The 12,375-nt window shown below is 38.0% G+C and overlaps 1 protein-coding gene and 1 non-coding gene across 5 annotated transcripts in view; both read right to left on the minus strand.

Moving 5' to 3' along the window:
• The window catches only part of DIAPH3 (diaphanous related formin 3), a 547,054-nt gene that overhangs the window by 114,019 nt on the left and 420,660 nt on the right, over window positions 1-12,375 (minus strand). The window lies entirely within an intron of this gene.
• On the minus strand, window positions 3,672-3,854 carry LOC115839071 (U2 spliceosomal RNA). The gene has a single exon (XR_004033907.2). It is a non-coding gene; the product is annotated as a U2 spliceosomal RNA (small nuclear RNA).

The raw sequence follows: 12,375 nt of genomic DNA on the forward strand, positions 1-12,375 counted from the left end.
CAACATTTAAAAACTAAGAGTATGGTTCAACTGCTATGGAAAACAGTATGGTGGTTTCTCAAAAAATTAAAAATAGAACTACCATATGATCCAGCAATCCCATTTCTGGGTATATATCCAAAAGAATCGAAAGCAGGATCTTGAAGAGATATTTGCACTCTTGTGTTCATCGAAGCGCTATTCACAATAGCCAAGAAGTGGAAGCAACCCAAAGGTTCATCAACAGATAAATGGATAAACAAAATGTTGTACATATATACTATGGAATATTATTCAGCCTTAAAAAGGAAGGAAATCCTGACGCATGCTACAACATGGATGAACCTTAAGGACCTTATGCTAAGTGAAATAAGCCAGTCACAAAAAGACAGATGCTATATGATTCCACTTATATGAGTACCTATAGTAATTAAGTTCATAAAAACAGAAAAGTAGAATGGTGGTTGCCAGGGGCTGAGGGAAGGTGGAAATGGAGAGTCGTTGTTTAATGAGTTATAGAGCTTGAGTTTTGCAAGATGAAAATGTTCTGGAGATCTGTTTGTGCAACAATGTGAATATACTTAACACTACTGACCTATACACTTAGAAATTATTAAGATAGTAAATTTTATGTGTTTTTTTAACCACAATTTTAAAAAAAATTAATAAAAAAATAAATAAAAACTAAGAGTAGCTTCTACTTCATATTTATTCTGTATCAGTTTAAAACTACCTTAATTAATATGTTGATATTTGACCTTGGAAGATATGATACATTTTTTTGTGACATATAAATGACAGTGATCTTCTAGGAGAAATGTATACATTCATTCACTTAATCTGGATCTAACTCATCAATAGTAGAATCATGTGCATTGAACTGAATTTTTTCTTTGGTAATAGACTATGTATTCAAAAATAGTTTTTAAAAAAAGCTATTCAAATTTTATCATAAAATTAAATCTAAATGCATCACAAGTTTGTTACTTTGAGAGTTCACCTCTGATACACGTTTGCGAGTTACAAGTTGAGGACAAGGTTTTATGGCAATAGTTTACCATACTCAATATTTCCTGATTAATAGTAAATATTAGGGCATAATGGAATTTATATCAAGATTAGCATTGGAAGGCCCAACTTCAAGACCCAGTTATGCCATCATGTGTTTATTCTTTCTTCCATGTATTCACATATTCACTCATGTATTCACTCATTCACTCATTTATTCATTCATTCATTTTACAAATGGTTTTCTGAAGTTTTACCATGACATAGCTTTTCTAGAATAATGTTCTTGTAGTGTCCCCAGTTCAGTCAGAAAAGCTAGAGGGGCCCTGAATTGCTCTCACATGACAACAAGGAGGAAAAGACAATGGACAGGTACACCAAAGGGAATTTAACAGAACAGGGTAAATAGGCAGCAGAGTCTACAACATGCTTGCTCTTTTAACATATATTGACCAGACCTGTCATTCTAAGGTCTCTCACTAGAACATCTGAGTGATACGGAATATTATATTACTAAAAAGTAACACAGTCTTTCCTTTAATGGGCAGTTTGACATAAGTGTTACGATGGAGTTCTAAGTTGTACCAAAATCTATTTATTCTCAATATGAAAAACACCTACAAGCCAATAGAAAAATATGCAAAAGACTTGAATAGGCACTTCACATAATAAGATATTCAAAAAGACAAAAGAACATGGAATGGTATTCAAGTTACTCATGAGGGAAAGGCAAATCAAAACCACAATGAGCTATCCTACCAGAATTGCTGAAATGAAAACTCTCATACACTGCTGATGGAAGTATAAACTGGTACAATCGTTTTAGAAAACTGTTGGTCAGCATCTACTAAAGCTGAAGATACGCTTATCCACTGAAACAGCAATTACACATCTAGGTATATTTCCTTTTTTTTTTTTTGGAGTATAATTGCTTTACAATGTGGTGTTAGTTTCTGCTGTACAGTGAAGTGAATCAGCTATATGTATACATATATCCCCTCCCTCGTGGACATCCCCCACCCCACACACACACATCCCACCCATGTAGGTCATCACAGAGCACCGAGCTTAGCTCCCGGTGCTATACCACAGGTTCCCACTAGCTATCTATTTTACACATGGTAGTGTATTTATGTCAAACCTATTCTCCCAGTTCATCCCACCCTCCCGTTCCCCCCTGTGTCCACATGTCCATTCTCTAGTTCTGTGTTTCTATACCTGCCATACAAATACGTTCATCTGTACCATTTTTCTAGATTCTACATGTATGTGTTAATATACAATATTTGTTTTCCTCTTTCTGACTTACTTCACTCTGTATGACAGACTCTAGGCCCATCCACATCTCTACAAATGACCCAATTCCATTTCTTTTTATGGCTGAATAAATTGCATTATATATATGTACCACATCTTCTTTATCCATTCATCTGTCGATGGACATTTAAGTTGTTTCCACGTCCTGGCTATTGTAAATAGTACTGCAATGAACATTGGGGTACATGTGTTTTTTTGAATTATGGCTTTCTCAGGGTATATGCCCAGTAGTGGGATTGCTGGGTCATATGGTAGTTCTATTTGTAGTTTTTTAAGGAGCCTCCATACTCTTCTCCATAGTGACTGTACCAATTCACATTCCCACCAACAGTGCAAGAGGATTCCCTTTTCTCCACACCCTCTCCAGCATTTATTGTTTGTAGGGCACAAAAACAGAAACATAGATCAATGGTACAGGATAGAAAGCCCAGAGACAAACTCATGCCCCTATGGTCAACTAATCTATGACAAAGGAGGCAAGAATATAAAACGGAGAAAAGACAGCCTCTTCAATAAATGGTGCTGGGAAAACTGGACAACTACACGTAAAAGAATGAAATTAGAACACTCCTTAACACCATACAAAAAAATAAACTCAAAATGGATTAAATACCTAAACGTAAGACCAGACACTATAAAACTCTTAGAGGAAAACATAAGAAAAACACTCTGACATAAATCACAGCAAGATCTTTTATGACACACCTCCTAGAGTAATGAAAATAAAAACAAAAATAGGCAAATGGGACCTAATGAAACTTAAAAGCTTTTGCACAGAAAAGGAAACCATAAATAAGACAAAAAGACAACCCACAGAATGGGAGAAAATATTTGCAAATGAAGCAACAGACAAAGGATTAATTTCCAAAATATACAAACAGCTCATGCAGATCAATAGGTATATTTCTGACAGAGCCAGAAGACATGTATAAGAATGTTCTTAGCAGCACTATTTGTAATAGCCCAAATCTAGAAACAATATAAATATCCACGAACAAAAGAAAAAAAATTCACATATTCAGAGTGGAATGCTAAATAACCATTAGAACAAACAAATGACAACCTCACACAACAACATGGATACAAAGCGTAAGGTTGTATTTATAAAAAGGACAAAGTAAGTCTAGTTACTGCTGTCACAGTCAGGATATGTGTGGGATGCGAGGTTATGAAAGGGAGAATCTGGAAGGGGCTCTGTGTTTCTAATAATGTTGTTTCTTGATCTGGGTATTGGTTACATAGGTAAGCTTACTTTATGAGCATTCATCAAGCCAGGTACTCAGGAAGTGTGTACTTTTCTATATGTTATTCTTCTATATACAGTATACATTTAAAATGCAGTAAGAAGTATAAGATAAGAAATGTTTAAACAAAACTAAATAATACTTCCCAGTGCAGTGAAATGCATAGTGCCAAGTACTTTACTGAAACAAGGAGAGGGCTTTGCTGAGGCAACAATTTGTACATTTATAAATCTTTTACTCCTGATTTTGAAATACTAATAAGAACAGATACTACACTTGATCTTAGGCAAAAGGCTGAGAAGCGATAACGGAATCACTTTACTGTACACCTGAAACTAACACAACATTTTAAATTAACTATACTCCCATATAAAATAAAAATTAAATTAAAAATTTTTTCAAATAATAAAGAATAATTTTACTTAAAAAAAAGAAAGTAGAAATAGTATTCGGTATTTCTTGAAAGAGGACAGTGAAGGGTTAAAGAAGATCTTAGTGTAAAACTATAAAGACATTCTAGGTAGGACTACAGATCTGTTTAGAAGAGGAACACGTGACTAACCCTATAGGTCTACAACATGGAAACAAATAAATCACACTTTTCAAAACAGATAGGCCTGGACCCAGGGGCAGAGAAACTACCACAAAGAGAGCATACCAGCAAGACATGAAAACTCATCACAAACTAATAATTAAAAACATTACTCTCAAAACCTTCCCTTTTCCTGGCTTTAAAACAAACAAATATGTAGAAGACACAGAGTTAATTTCTAGGAAACATTACAAGTTACTATGACATAGTACCTAGGATTACTGACTCTGCCTACTTAGTTCCATTACTGAATATATTTATCTCTCACCCTGAGCAGATCATGTCTTTTTATATTTAGGTGAGGAAAGGGAATGGGGATCAGTGAATGAAGAGAAAGGAGGTTAATAGAATGGAGAGTAATAGGCCTTGTCCAGTTTCCAGCAAATGAGTAGCAAACAGACAGAGCAGTGTTCAGGAAGTGATGAAAACCTTGAGACTTATTAGAGAGGATACTGCTGCCAACGGCTGCAAGTGTAGCACGGATCCCAGGGGCTCTCTTGGGCGGTGCTTCTCTCTGCCTGGGAGACTGTACTAGTTACCTCTTCACGCCCTATGCCCTTCATTTATTTCTGTCTGCACGTTCAAAAATAGAGCCTCATCATCATTATTTGAGAAGTTGCCTCATGACAGGTCACAATGAATTTTAAAAGATACTTTTCTCTTTTTTTCTCCTCCTTTGGGACATGGGGAAGACTAAGACAAAGGGATGAAGTTATACTTTTCACCCAATGATAAAATATAGTTTGGATTAAATAAAACCCTGCTCATGGTTTAACAAACATCAGCTTAAGAATCCCTTAGCCTAACTATATTAACAAGAATAAGAAATAAAAGGACTAATAATAAAAGTTTCTTGGTTGTGTCTTATACTTGTAACCTTAAAATTCTACGGATTTGGAGTTATTAGCTTGTCAGAATCAAAGTACAAGGTGTTATTAACATTTTTAATGCTTAATCTAAACAGTGTTTTTTGGTTCATCTTTCAATATGGGTATGAGAATTTTGTTTTCATTTGCATATTAGCACTTTTCTGCTGCATACATGCTTTAATGGGAAAAGTATGAACATATAATTTAACGGCCTAATCATATTTCAAAATAAAAAGAATTGCCAGAATCTTTTAACCTTGAGGCTACGATAATGCACTGGGTGAGGGTAAATGAAGTCGATATATGAGGTAAACGGTGATGCGCTAACACTTTCTTTAGCATACTTCAATGTTCCTTTATTTCATTATTCCTCTAGAAATCGGGATTAGGCAGCTCCTCTAATTAACCCAAAGATGTCTGACTAATAGAAGGAGATTGCGAGCATAATTAGTTAAATGATAATGTACATAGCATTTAATGATCATTGTCATTTATTCTAATATCGGAGCTAATAAATGGTGAAACTGTTTAAGCCAAATGCTATCATATCACAATAACGTACATCATGGTTAACACTAATAATTTCTAATTTATTTGGGAATCAATGGGACATGCAGCTTTCCTAATGCATGTGAATGCTTTCTTAAATAAATTTATAGACCCTCATAAAGTAGAAAAATATTTACCTCCTTACCTAGACTACATAACAAGTAGTCATACCACCATTCCCCTCCAAAGCACAAATAGTTCTTCTAGCTACATTAGCTACATCCTTGGCTTTCATGAGGCCAGTGTAATGTATTAAGACACTAATTTACAAACACTCACTCAATAACTGTAACTAATATGAATTCCAAATGCAAATCTCATCCCATTCTCTTGTTTCCTAAGGAGTCAGTGAATACAGATTAGCCATCAAGTTCTTATGCAGCACCGGAAGGCTACTTTTGCTCTAAAAGGCAAAAAAAAAAAAAAAAAAAAAAAAAGAAAAAAAATAGAGTGGTGCTTGATTTTCTCTATTATGCATTTCCATCATTTTCTCTCACATTAAGAATTACAAAGGACAAATATATTCAGATATGTGCTGCAAAATCACTGGCCAATGCTATCTACAGGACACAAAAAAAGTGGGAAGACTGTATGATTTATATGGAGAAGCACAGTCATTATCCTGAGCTAGAGGTACCACCGTAACTCACTCTCATCACCCATATCATCACTCTTTAAGAATGCATAGTGAAGAGCACTTTAGTCTCTGGATCACATAAAAATGAAAAGCTGAAAGCTAGAACAGAGAGAAGTCTCCTTTATACACAGTTATTAGAAGAGAGAAAGTGAAAAAGAAAAATGAAAAATAAAAGTAAAATCTGTGTATTTTAGTAAAGAAGGAGATAAACAACTTACGAGAGATTTTAGCTTCTGGTTATTCTCAATAGGGATAAACTGAGTCATTAGGTGTTTCGCCATCCTGACTGCCCACCTGCTGCCCATTTAGATGTTTCATACTTCTAACTTTAACTTTCTTTAAAGTTAATGGTTACTTTATGAAGAAATCCAAAAGGCTGCCAATGAAACACAGCAGTCCACTGTCCCTGACTCTCTTCCTTATTGATGCTTCTCCTGCTATCTCTTGATTCATCAATTATAGACATTACTTATTGATTTTCTATTGTGATAGATTGAAGCTTAATATCCTCACAGCTTGGGTCTCTCCATAGGGCTGCTCACAACATAGCTTCTCCCAGAACCAAGAAACGGGGAGACACAGCACCCAAGACGAAAGTCACAGTATCTTTTGTAACCTAATCTCAGACGTGACATACTATCATTTCTACCCCATTCCGCTGGTTATACAGACTAATGCTGGAAAATGTTTGGGGGGTGGGTTACATGAGAAAGAACAACAGGAGGCAGCGATCACCGAGGGCCATCTTGGAATCTGCCTACCACAGTGCTTTTACTATTATGACTGTAAAATAGCATACAAGGCTATGCCAAATTCCAGTAGTGTACCATGATTATACAGTTGACCCCTGTACAGCACGGGGATAGGGGCCCCGACCCTCCACGCATTTGAAACTCTGCATAGGATTTATAGTCAGCCCTCCATACACGAGGTTCCTCCCAACTGTGGTTCCACATTCATGGACTCAACCAACAGCAGATCGTGTAGTATTATAATGTTTACTACTGAAAAAAAAATGTGCATATAAGTGAACCCATATAGTTCAAACTCATGTTGTTCAAGGGTCAACTGTACATCACTTTTTTCTAGAATTAACAATTGCTTCTTATTTTCCTAGTGCCTATCACTCTTTCCATACTTGTCCCCAAAGCTTTATAATACAATTATACAATTGTACACAGTCGTATACAGTTATACAAATATAATAAAAATTGTACAGTCAGATATATCAGATTATCTGTAAATTCTACATTTTCCCCCTTATCTTCCCTAGAACTCTGTATGTTTATGCTTTTCAAAATACTGTACTGTTTTTTTCTGCTACTATATTTTTCATATCCAAAAGATTTTTGTTTCTAATCCTTTTATACATATATATATATCTTATATATATGACATATATCATCCTATTCTTTTCATCATTGAAATATTTGACATCTTTGCAATTATTATGGTGTTATTCTCTGTTTACTAAGAGTTCCTCTGGTTTGTTTCCCTTCTTTTTTCATGTTGAATGTTTTCCTCAAATGTCAGCTGATGAGTCCTTGGGCCAAATTAATATTTCAGAGAAAATAATTTGTGTGAGTAGGCTTGTTAACTAGTGGGCTTCTCTGTGGAATGCTCTTGCAGTAAGTTAGCATTTTTTGAGGGAAGGGGGCCCATAATGCCAGTATCTGAAGGCCTTTTCTCTAGACTGTTCATTATCTCCAGAAAAATCTTCTGTCATCTGCTTGGAGTATAAGCTTGGCTTCCACTGAGTGGTGGCTGGGGCCAGAAGAGGACTGTGCTATTCACGTCTCCTCTTTTCTCCTGGAGATCCACCTCTGTGTTCAGGTAACCCCTGTTTCCAGTGCAGCACCTCACCTCTGGCTTGCACCCCATTTATAGTTTCCAGCACAATTTTTCCAAACAACATCTGTACCTCCCACCTCCTGGAGGGGAGGAGGAAAGGAAGGGAGGGAAGTGCAGCCGGAGGGTCACAAGTCTGGACTTGGGAGCCATGCTGCCTGGATGGAGGTTGACCTGCTCCTTTGCCATCACCCCCACTTTCAGCTGGGTGTCTCATTCCTCTTGTCAGTGGTTCCTGGCACCCGTGACTCCTGAGCCCTTATGTGATGCTGTGAGGAGCACATCAGTCTGTTTCTCATTGGGATCCCCCAATTGTTGGGGATTGAACAGTGTCACCCAAAATTTATGTTGAAGTCCTAACACCTGTGAAAGTGACCTTATTTGGAAATAGGGCTTTTGCAGATGTAATCAAGCTAAGGTGGGGTCACACTAGATTAGGGTGAGCCCTAACCAAATGATTCGTGGCCATATAAGAAGGGCATGTGAAGACACAGAGACACACAGGGAGGCCATGAGAAGACGGAGTCTGAGATGAGAGTGACGCAGCCACAAGCCCAGGAACATCGAGGACTGCCGGCCACCTCCAGAAATGAGAGAGGGGGAATGGGTCCTCCCTCGGAGCCTCCAGGAAGAACCAACACTGCCAACACCTTGATTTCGGACTTCTAGCCTCTGGAATTGTGAGAGAACAATTTTCTGTTGTTTTAAGGCCCCCAGTTTGCGGTAATTTGTTTGGTAGCCTTGGAAATGAATACACCTGGATTCCAATTTCCTCTCTCCCGCAATATCTGCTTCCCTGTCTTTATATGCAGTTGTTCCAGGTTAAACATGTCTTGACTTCATAGAAGTTGACACTGGTTTTCATTACTCCTTTTCCTTGTGGCTTTGTGGTGACTCCCATGGGGAAAAGGAGGTAAAAATACCTTTATTATTTTATTTTAAAACCAAAAGTCTCTATAGACTTTCAATTTTTTGTCTTTTTCTTTTCTAAACTAATTCATACCAATTAATGCACTTTAAGTGCAGTATAGGACCTATTCATAGTAACAGAATTAATTTCAATCTCTCCAATTAGCACACCCATTCTGCATACTACTGTCACTTTGCTCAAGAATTTATAATCTTTCTATTGACACATGCATCATGGAAGGTACGCAGAGAAGGGGAAGAACGAGGAGGAACTAACATCTATTGAATTTATTAGCTATCTACTCAACTGTAGGTACTTTAGTATAGTCCCTATTTAATCTTCCAAATAGTCTATGAAGCACATAGTGTAATTTCTCTTACAGCTGAGGAAAAGGAAATCCAAAGGTTAAATAAGCTGCTAGGGTCACCCTTTTATTAAGTCAAGAAGTCAAACCAAGGCCTGTCTGCCTCTAAAGCTCGAGCCTGACACCATGCTGTTTTCAAGTCATACTGTTTGACCAGATCACCCAAGGCTTCTATAAGCAGGATTCAAGAATCTGGCTAGTTTTATGCTTTCACAAATAGTCAGTGAGTAAGAACAGCTATTGCTGTTTTTTAAGTAACTACAATACCTGACAGGCACTTGGCAAAACCTTTATTTCTGATACTGATGACAATCTTGAAAAGTGGTTTCTGTATCTGTGGCTACTCCAGACTGAACTTTAATGAGGGGCAAATAAAATAAAATATAAAAGTAAATCTAGTAGTGCCTTAGAAATATTGAGTTTAACACCAAGCGTTGTTTTTGTAGGAAAAGATCTCAGACACATGATGTAGTTGGCACATGCCTGGAGGAAAACCAGCTGCATTAGGGTCCCCACCATCCCTGCTAGAGTGCCTTCCTCATATGTAGCACGACACCCAAACAATGCTTAAACACACTGGTTCAGCATTGTGTTTAGATGGCATAGATGTTCCAACAGAGTGTCCATTATTTTCCTAATTAAGTACTACGCTATTTTAAAACATGAAATACCTTATCCGCTAAAAAAGGGATGACTCTGCTTGGCTGGTGCTCTAAAGCAGCAGTCCCCAACCTTTTTGGCACCAGGGACCAGTTTCATGGAAGAAAATTTTTCCAGGGACGGTGGGTGGGGGTGTGGTTCAGGCGGCAATGAGAGCATGGGGAGCGGCAGATGAAGCTTCGCTCGCTTGCCCGCTGCTCACCTCCTGCTGTGCCGGTTCCTAACAGTCCGCAGGCCGGTACCGGTCCGTGGCCTGAGGGTTGGGGACTCCTGCTCTAAAGCACACTCAGTTGGCCTACTGCCAAACTGACCCCTATGGTTACATCTGGAGATTAACCTTTAGAACTTTTAGGCAGTTGGAGAACAAAATGCCCTTTGTCACAGGGCCTGTGAAGCACCTGGGCTACTTTTCTTTCCCTCAGACTTTACGGACAGCCATTATTACACAAGTAATAGCCTCTTTTTTCAGCTGGGCCATTGATGCAAAAATTATCTTGCATCTCCCTGAGCAGTAATCTCTCACAATCCATCTAGGAGACATGCCATCCTCCACTGCCCTTGCCTTCCTTCCTCACCCAGAGACTGTCACTTTCAGGAGGAGACCTTATATCCTAGTTCTCAGAGAAAAGACTTCATCACGTGAGACCTCCAAACTCCCTTACTCAATATTTGTATCCACTTCTCTCCATATATCCTTTCTTTCCACCGTCCAGGTGCTCTCCCATCCCATCCCCCAGCAACCTCACCCTCAATACTGCCCCACCAAACACTCATCCCTCCCTTCCGGAGCTCCTTCCCTTCAGAATACAGACAGTAAAGCCAGAGCCACACGAAAGGCAAAGAAACACAACCCCTTCATTGAACTACAACCTGTTCTAGTTCCAGCTATTTCCCTTCTGTTTCATTCTTTCATAGCCAGGCTTTTAGAAAGGACAGCCTCCACTACTCTAACCAACACTGTCTGGCTTCAGTCTCTACTATTCTACCACAACTGCTCTTCCAGAGGTGAACAGTGACACCTGTGTCCTTCAATCCAATCTGTGCCTGGGCGCTCCTCCATCCTTTCCTTACCTGGCCTTTCTGAAGCCTATGGCTTTGCTGACTGCTCTTTCTCTTGGCCTCTGGGAGACTGCTCTTTCCCAGCTGCATAACCCAGTGAGCCCTGCACACACACCTTCCTGCCTGGGAGATCCAGCAAGACTAATGACAGTCCTGGGTACAGGTGATGTCTTCCCCTCCCTGCCTCCTGAGTGAACCTCCACAGTAGCACAAGTTCACTGGACCTTAACTGTTTATCTGAAACAATTTATTTGTCACTAAAATTGTAGATCCACCAACCATTTGATATGTTTTCCACATTTGTGATTATGTCAATGAAAGTTTAGTTTTCAAATGACAAAAAAATAACAGTAAAAGTCATTTGAGAACTAGACTCTATTGACATAGTCACAAATGGGGAAAACACGTCATGTATATATGCATAAAAATGTAACATGTAAAAATAGAGAAAATTTGTAAAAAACCAGTAATAAAACAATAAAATAATTATTTTTTATTCTTTGGAGAATTTGATAAAATCAACAGATCCTTTGAGCAGGAAAAAAAAAATGCCCAAGCACAAAATCTAAAATGAAAGTACAGAGTTAAAGGAGCTTCTAGAGTCTATCCATTGACTCCTTATAAATCCAGACTCTGAACCTATGCTATAAGAAAAGGAGAGATTTAGAATGGGCCCCAAAATTTAAAGATAACAATTATAGTCCACTGTGTAACACAAATAGAACAAGAGACATATTAATCATAACAACTATTTCAGAGAAGTCAAGGACATAACTTTTCTTATACAATAGTTCTTTATCTCCTTTCACTCAATTTAGTCTCAGCCTTCAACTTACATCTGTGAGTACTCATTAAATGAGAGGCATTTGCTATTTCTTGCATAAATGTCCTTTTAAAACAACTTGAGGTCCTCACTACTTGAGAACTTTCTAACCTGTTCATGCTTAAGAGTCTGTTTGATAATGACTAGCCAAAAGGTTGTCCTGCCCTGACTATAAATTAGAAAGGCCTTTCTGTCTACCCACAGGGCATCCTTACACAGGCAGGAGCCCTGCTGAGTTTGTTCTTCCTTTTGCTTGACTACATAGTAAATAGCAGAGACTGGTGTTTGAATAAAATGTGAAATCACCCAAATTGTTTTATATTCTTGGGCTAGAAAAGTCTCCTTAAAAAATGTTTAAGTCTTTTGACACTTACAGGTAGTACTTAATTCTGCTTGAAAGCCCAAGTGTAAGGGTGTCAAAAACAATTAGTATTTTAATAGTTCCCTTCCTTAGGCAGGCACAAATTCATCAGAAAGAGAACAAAAAAAGATTCTCAAGAAATTAAGCCAATGACA

Source organism: Globicephala melas, chromosome 18, assembly GCF_963455315.2.
Source record: "Globicephala melas chromosome 18, mGloMel1.2, whole genome shotgun sequence".
In the NCBI taxonomy this organism is placed as follows: domain Eukaryota; kingdom Metazoa; phylum Chordata; class Mammalia; order Artiodactyla; family Delphinidae; genus Globicephala; species Globicephala melas.